Source organism: Crocuta crocuta, unplaced genomic scaffold (assembly GCF_008692635.1).
Source record: "Crocuta crocuta isolate KB4526 unplaced genomic scaffold, BGI_CrCroc_1.0 scaffold548, whole genome shotgun sequence".
NCBI lineage: Eukaryota > Metazoa > Chordata > Mammalia > Carnivora > Hyaenidae > Crocuta > Crocuta crocuta.
Window position 1 is genome coordinate 2091529 of NW_027528725.1, and position 8785 is coordinate 2100313.

The following is an 8785-nucleotide window of genomic DNA, read 5'->3' on the forward strand; positions in this document are numbered from 1 at the left end:
TGGGGGGGGGGAGTGTTGTTCCACGTGGCGGCAGCCAGCTCTGAACTATAGCTGCGGCACCCAGCCTGGATCTTCTGTCTTTAAGTGATTGAAGATCTGGCCAAACCACTGGTCAGACGGATTTCCCCCCGAGCCCCACATTAATTGGTTTCTGCATTCTACACCCCACCTTGCCGAGCTGGAGCTCCTGGGTGTCCCACACAGGCTTAGATGTGGAGGCCATGACCCTAAAGCCGGCAGACACCTGGGCTGTGCCTGCCTGTGCAGCAAGCCTGGGAAAACAGCCCCAGGGCTGTGCCCAAGGTGCCTGGGCTGGCGGGCTCCCACGTTCAGGGAAGCCCCGCAGGACAGGCGCAGGGCCAGCCGCCCTGGTGGCCACTAATGAGCGGATGTGTTCTGGGCTGTCTCCCCAGGCAGGGGGGTGGCTGCACCTGGGCTGAGAGCCTGAAGCTGCCTGCTTTGCCTTCCTCCTGGGAAGACCCAGCTCAGCGTGGCCTCAGCAGCAACCCGTCCTTTCAGCCCTGGCCTGGCGGAACCAGGCAAAGGCAGGCAAAGCTTCCTGCTGCCCTTCCTTCTCCCCCCGTCCCTATCTCTCTAATATTCCTTAGGAGGCAGGAGGTATCTGGGATTTTAGTGCTTGGAACATAGTATGTGCTCAATAAAAACTACCGTCTCCTCTGTTGGCGAGGAAAGGCCAGGTACTGAGGGTCCAGAGCTGGACTCTGGAGTCAGACCACCAGCATACTCTGGCTCTGTCACTTTCTAGCTACCTGAGCTTCAGCGAGTCATGACACACTGCAAGCATGATGGCCTTCGTGAGCACAACGATGTACGGACAGCCTGCAGCAGAGCCTGGCCCATAGTGCGTGCCATATACACACTTTTGCATTTGATATCATTTATGTCACGAGAAGAATCCAGTTGTGTCCAAATGAGGGGCCGAAATAAAATAAAAGCTTGAATCCAGGCTTAGGGGAGTAAGGACATGGGCCCCTGGGGTCCCTACCCTGACCAATGCCTCTGCTCTCTCCTATGCCATCTAGACCATACAGGGAGTGCCTATCGCACACAGTAGGCCTGGTTTTCAGCACAGAGAACGTTGCAAGTAACTTTACCCACCACAGAAACAATAAACTCACCCTCCCTTCTCCAAAGCTACACGCAAAATGCTGATCTTGACAGAGGTTAGAATAGAGCTTCTGGAAGAGCTCCTTGGAGGGGCCAGGCTGGTAAGGAGGCGTCGCAGCCGGCAGCCACATTCCCCAGAGCGCCGTCGAAGGGACCCAGTGGGAGAAGGCTAAAGACAGCAGGACTACTATAAAAATAACCACCTTTCTAAATGGGAGAGTGGCTGGCGGTCACGGAAGGCTTCCCGCTCACCAGTGCTGAGGCAGCCCTTGCCCGGCCTGCATCCCACGGCAGGATGGGCTCCATCAACAGCCTCTTTTATAGGAAAAGAGGGGTGTGGTGACTGAGCTGTCTGCCCAAGATCTTGCAGCAGGTAAGCGGCAAGGTGGGATCCAGACCAGGACTGCATAAAACCCAGGCTTTCAATCCCAACTCTGTGCTGCACACCGAGGGGGGAATCTACACCCAGGGGCACCAGGCCGGCAGACAATGCAGGACAGGAAAACCCGGGCCACACATCAGTGCACCCAAGGCGCTGGAAGAAGAAAGGCCTAAGGCCATGCCCTTTGCTGGTTCTGCTGGGGTATTTGCTTCCAGGGGAAGGAAATGAAGCCTGAAGCCACCACTTACCATGTGCACTTAGAAGGCAGACTCAAGGGGCACCTGGGTGGCTCAGTGGGCTGGGCATCCGATCCTTGATTTCTGCTCTTGTCATGATCTCATGGTTGTGAGATCCAGCCCCACGTTGGGCTCCAAGCTGAGCGTGGAGCCTGCTTGGGATTCTCTCTCCTTCTCCCTCTGTCCCTCTCTCCCACTCTCTGTCTCCAAAATTTAAAAAAAAAAAATTTTTTTTAAACCCACATTTTTTAATTGAAAAGAAAAGATGCTAGATTTGAGATATGTCCGTGGGGAACCAGACCCACCTTGGACCTAACGCCCTTGTTCTCTCCCCAGCATCCCTTTCGGTCCCCATATCCAGGTGGGGCGGAGGAAGGAAACGAACTGCTGATGACAGCCAGATTCCTATGTTGAAAGACAGGGACCACAGAGCAGTGATTACAGACCCTTGCTCACGCAGAATGTGCCAGTTGGATTTGTGCTCTCCACGACAGGACTGTGGATGTCAGTGCGTAGACCCAGGTCATGACGAAGGGAGGAAAACCAGCTGCTCAGGAGTGTGTCACCTCCTCGCCTCCCTGTCCCCTGCCCACTGGTCCCACCCGCCTCGCTGCTCCTGGTGGCTGCGACCTGTGATGTCCCCTCCCGGCAAAGTCCCCTCCCAGAACCTCTGCAAAGGCCTGAGCACGACCTCAATTATTACCTCAGAAAACGGGCTCTTATCCACTCATCTCTCTGGTCACCCAACACACACACACACACACACACACACACACACACACACACTTTTTAATGGTTGGAAACTGGCTACTTATGAAAGAACTCTGTAAAAACAAGCTTCAAACCAACTGTCTGGCGGACACCTTCCAGGTGTTTGCCCTACATGAATGTGCAGGCTGAGGGGTAGCGTGAACATTATTCCACACACACCTTATGCTGCCGTGGAGATGAGGTGGTGGAGAACAGGGACCTGGGTTCAAATCCCATGTCCTCGGCCTCCACTGGCCTGAGTCTCCTCCCTGTATGTAACATGGGCAACGTGCCCACCTGTACACCTTGACACATAACCAGTAGCTCTTTTCTCATACCCTTATCGTCATTATTCTATTTATCGGCAAAAATCATTCTCTTGCCTCTCCCTTTTGAGGCCCCTTTTTACCGAAAAGGGGAAATTGGACCCTCTATTTACTTTTAAATGTGTTCTTGGCTTTTTATCAATTAAAAAACATCCTAGATGCTCTTTGTACCTCTGCTCCCCACACACCCCACCCCACCCCCCAAATCATTTGTGACCTTCTCTTTCAGCTTTTGCTGATACATCTGCTACTGTGGTACTAATAGTCATAAACCGTTTTTATCTAGTTTTTTTAATCACTCACTTAGAAACTGTAAAGTAAAACCTCTCTCTTCAAGCCCTCCCCCCACCCCCACTCCATAAAAGCACTCAGAGTCCAACAAATTACCCGTCTCCATGGGGGGGAATCTAGTAATGCTGGATCTGCAATAGGAATTCCTTAGGTGAACAGTAACTCACAACCACAAAGACTCCCTGGATAAAGCCGGGAAGTTTACAGCCGTTTCGGGCAATTTGGAAAGAACCTCGGCGATGGCAAACAATGTTTATGTTCTTGCAGGAGGAAAATCCAAGACCAGCAGGTACTGTGCAGAATTCCATTTTCTTTCTTGGGCAGGGAGCTGCCGCTGGGTCTAGCTTTTAATCTGCAGTGCATCTCCAGCCTCAGAGATGCATTTCTACTTCACATGCAGCTGATATGTGGCCAGAAGGCATCCCAGGCCTCAGAGGTTAGCTGCTTCCTCCCCTCGCAGACGACTTTCAGAGCAGGGCACTGGACAGTGCTCAGGATTTATTTTATTTTTGGTCAATCTTTGTTCAGTTTTGAGAAAGAGAGAGAGAGAGAGAGAGAGAGATGGGGGGGGTGTGGACAGGCAGAGAGGGAGGCAGAGGATCCAAAGCGGTTCTACGCTGACAGCAGAGAGCCGGATGCGGGCCTCAAACTCATGAACCCTGAGATCGTGACCGGAGCCGAAGTTGGATGCTCATCTGACGGAGCCCCCCAGGCAGCCCTCACGATTCATTTCTACACTCGGTGATCCTGAATCGTGGTTTTGTGGAGTGAGTGGCACCAGAGGAATGGCCTGTCTCTGAGGACAGCAGATGAGCTCTGGGCCAGAGAGACTGACGGAAGCCACCACCCCCCCCGCCCCCCACAGCGGCACAGGGCATTTGATGGGGGTAGAAACACAGAGTCTAAGGGCTAAAAAGGTTTTTCAGGGGGCATCGGGCTGGTGGTTCTGGGACCCGGCTGCACACTGGAATTATCTGGGGAGCTTTTAAACAATTGGGATTCTGGGGCCCACCTCAAGGACCCTGATTTGGTGAGTCTGGGCAGCAGCCTGGGGGTGCACCTGCATTCCACAGCACGGCTGCACTTGGAGACCCTGACCCACCCGGCCCCCTTAATCTATAGAGCAGAACTGGATGCAGGGTGAAGCGACTCAGGTGTCAGTCACCTGGGTTGTTTATTTTGGTTATAGAAGTTCGCCTTTATTTTTTATTTATTTTTTTAAGTTTTATCTATTTAAGTAATCTCCACGCCCAACGTCAGGCTCGAACTCACGACCCTGAGATCAATGGTGGCATGCTCCTCTGCCGGAGCCAGACAGGAGCCCCAGTTCCCGGCCCGACTCTAACACAGATCTGAGGGGCCCCCACCCTCTGCCAAGCATCCTTCCCGCCAGCAGCAGCCCGAGGGTGGGGACCGTGCGGGGAGGCGGCAGGGGACAGTGCTCAGGTGTTGATCATCTACTAAACGTACCAGGCCCTATGACTACCATCTCACCTCTGTCCTGGGAAGCAGGTGTAATGACCCCACTTCACAGATGAGAAAACCTAGCCTCAGGGAGACTGAGTCACTGAGTGGAGGACACATAGCTGGTTAAATGACGGAGTTGGGGTTTGAATCCAGGCGGTCCTTCCTCGGCTTATGCTGCAACACAGCGAGGGCCCCCCTCAGCGTCGGGCCAGTTTAGAGTTCAGTTACAGACAGTGGTGCCACCTTCTCCCCAGTCACCCAGGTGCCCCCCAACCTTCCCCCTACAGCTTACATTCACTGCTGCTTTTTTCCAGTTTCTGGTTGATTTTTATTTGCTTTCAGCCCAATGACCTCTGGTTCACTCTGGCTCTTTCAGTGTTGTTCAGTATTCCCTGTTTGTGACCTTTGAGTCATCAGTCTTTGGGGACAGCAAGGGTCTCAGGGCCTAGCACATGCCAGGACCTCGCAGTCACTGAGTGATGAGCAGGTGGCTGTGTCTGGTGGGATCAGGCTCCCTAAGTGACATCCTTCCATGAAGGTGTCTGCCCCACCCACACATCGATGCCCTCCCCTGTGGCAGCAATGGTCTTGGAGTCTGAGGAACAGAAAGAAGCTGGTGAGGCTGCAGGAGCAGTAAGTAAGGGAGATAAGCTGAGGCCGGTCAACCAGAGCCTTGAAGGGCGAGGTAAAGCATGTGGATTTTTCCCGAGAAACGAGAAGCCACGGAAGGTTTTGCACAGGGAGTACCACACTCCTGTGGTCTCTGTGTCTCCATGTTGTGTCTCCTACACTGCTAGACTGCCGTCCCCTGCAGGAGAGAGCCCCAAACTGTTCGCAGGGTCACGCCAGGGCCCCACTCCGAATGACGATGTACAGAAGCACGTGTCTGTTACTGTCTGCCACTCTGCACCAGTCCATGGAAGAATGAAAGGCAATCCACCGTGAAATTAGGATTGAAATTTCACAAATGTCCACTCCTGTCCCAGCAAACACATCTTGCACCCACAACATACTACCTCCGAATTTCCAACAAATCCAGCTGACAGCAGGACTGGGGATCGCCTTTGTAAGACAAAAATATCTTGAGTAAATTAATAGTGCAGACGAGAGTAGAGAAGAAAGCGTAAATCACACATGCAAACTGCTTAAAATATTTAAGTGGCCGCAACTTAGCCGCAAACAATTGATACTTGATTACCCACCATTGGTTCAACAATATTCCATAATCCAGGAAGTTTCCCATCCATATCCGCACACACACAAAATTAGTTTGAGTTAATAATACTTAACTATCCCAGTGCTCAGCCTATCGATTCACCACATTTGGAGGCTACAGTGATCGACCCCAAAGAGACCACTGGTCCCACATGGGCACACTCACACGTCCAAACCAGTCTTGGTTTTCAGTTGGCTTTTAATTCTATGCAGCCTATACCCAAGTAAGCTTCTAATTTCAGCCTCTTTGCTTCATTAACGTTAGTTCATTCTTTACCTTCACAGAGTTTTCCAGACCAAAAACTCTGGACCAGCCACGATCAGAAGAAGTGGATCCACACCCCTGACTTGTGATGGCACTGACCCCGTTTCTGCAAAGACAACACAGAAAAAGGAAAAAAAAATTGGCCTCTAAATACACGAGGCTTTATGTATGAGGATATTCATTCCTTCAACACAGCAATTTGACTTCTGGGAATTACCCTAAAGAAATCATCAGAATGAGAAAGCAGCTGTTTGTCATAGGAAAGCCCACAGACCTCCTTACCTCAGAAAAGAAGAGAAATAACCAATCCACAATCCACAATCAGCACAGGAACGGTGAGTGTGCCAAGCAATACGGCGATGTACACTTGCAGAGCCGTCAAAAAGATGCTCACGTGTTGATGGTGAGCTGAGAATGTTTCTACTGATGGTATTTCATCACATTTAAGATGCCGATGATTATAAAAAATACCACTATTTCAAGTATCAGGAAGGAAGAAAAAATACCTAGGATGGGTTAGGATCTAGGTAAAGTGAGGACCCCAAGGGCTATTCCCAAAATGTGAGGGTGATGAAAAGCAGCACTATTGGGCAAAAGGTATGTCCCAGCCTTGCCCTGGCTGCAGGGAGGGAATAAAATTGCCCTTGAGGATATGAAGCAGCCTGTATTCACACAGGTCAGCGTCTGAATTCGCACTTTAGACCTGGTTGGAAAACACCTCAAGCAAACACTGAAACTAAATTGAAGTTTAATGTGAAGTCGTCTCGGGTTGGCAGCGCCCCCAGGTCACTGTAAGAAGCAGTAAAAACACACTTTGGAAGAGGTGAACTGCAACAGGCTGGGAGTGCCCGTAAAACGCCTTCAGTGGTGCAGGGCAAGACCCCGAGATGCTAGAACGTGGAAATAAGCCAGTCTTAGGACTAACGCTAAGCACAAAGCAGCCTGAAACGGCACGCGGGCATCAACTGGTCTTTGTAGAGACTGCCAGCTGCAAGGAAATACACTAAAATGTGAACGAACAGTGATTTTCTGTAGGTTCTAAGACTGGAGTTTTTTTCTTTAAATGACTGACATTTTCTGGATTTTCCTAAAGTAGCCACGTGTGACCATAGAGGAGAAATAAATCAGGGTGACGTCAGTAGGGAGGGGCGACTTTAGGTAGGGTGGTCAGGGAGGACACCTCAGGGAAGGTGACACCTGAACTGAGATGGGGCAGCGTGGGAGAAGCTGTGGAAACTGCTCACTGCTGCACCCCGGTGGGTCACAGGGCAGACGCCTGACACATTTTGTGGCATGAACACAGGACTTAAGGAATAGCTGCTAAGTCTCTAGGGGTCCCCGGCAGAGTGTGGCTCTTTGGTGGGGCCATTCTCACCAGGCCGAGCTGATGAACAGGGCCAGGATACAGGGCTTAGCAGAGAATTATGGTCGGGGTGTTGGGCCTGTTTCCCCACCTGGGAAATGAGGTTAGTGCCTCTGCCGCCAGCGCCCCTTGAAGTTGGCTTCAGATGACACAGGTGACATGAGCGGCTGGCATGCTCTGGGGGGTCCTCGTGAGAGCCTGGCGACAGCTCCCTGCAAACCTGAGACCCAGGGGCCTCAGATGCGCTGCTTCGTCTCACAGGGCTGGCCTCGCTCTGTGCTCAGCTGTGGGGAAAAGGTGCCACACCAGCTCTGACCTTCCCGTCTGCCTGTGTTTTTCCTGGATGCGTTTACTATGCGCAGGCCTGTGCCGGCCGCTGCAGACCCCAGGATGAAAGATGAGGCCCTGACCTTGGGACAGTCACAGTGCACCTGGGCCAGCCAGATGAGCCGAGGGTCACGATGCCCCGGTGTGCGGCTGACCGCACCGCAGGAAAGCAGGCCTCGGCGGGGTTACTCCACTGGCTGCCAAGGCAGAAACAAGGGCCACCAGTGGGGTGGGGCGAATGAGCCTGTTCTGGGGTTTCCTACATTGCTTCCTGTTCTCCACACGACTTTGCCAGGTTATCACCATTGCAAAGCTGGGGGCCAGATGCTCGATTCGTTGTCAAGGTCACAGAGCTAGGAGGCAGCAGCGCTAGAACTCTTGCCTTGACCTGAGGGGTTCTGGAGTCCATGCCCTTGGCACATAGCACCCTGGGTAGTAGGAGAGGAGGGGAGGGCAGCTGGCAGTGGGGGGGAGGGGAGGCAGAGGGAAGGGCAGGAGGCTGCTGCAGGCAGAGGTGAGAGCCTGTCACATTTGGGAATTNGGCTTTCTCATGAAAAAGCTGATGTGAGCAAATCCACAAATAGGTCTGAAAGTGAAATGTCCCCAGGCTGTCTGTACAGATCATTCCCCTGCCCTAAGCTCAGGGGACGCTCAGCTAAGGACCCAGGGACCATAGCCCAACCCTGACCCCCATATGGGTTCCAGCTGCTCAGGGGGGACTGGCCCAGTCTAACAGGGAGCACACCCAGGTGGCACCAAGGACAACCTGGGACCCTGGCACTGTCATCCTGGGTAAGGGCTCCCTGGGGCCAGGCCAGCTGTCCCAGAGCAGCAGCCCCTCGTGGAGCTCCGAGGAGGATGAGCCAAGCTGGGCCTGATTGCTGGGATTAAGCCGGACTAAAGATGCCCCTGGCTGCCTCTGTCAGTAGAACATGTGACTCTTGAGCTCAGGGTGGTGAGTTCAAGCCCTGCACTGGGCATGGAGCTTATTTTGAAAAACTTAAAATAAATAAATAAATAAAGATGGCCCAGTAC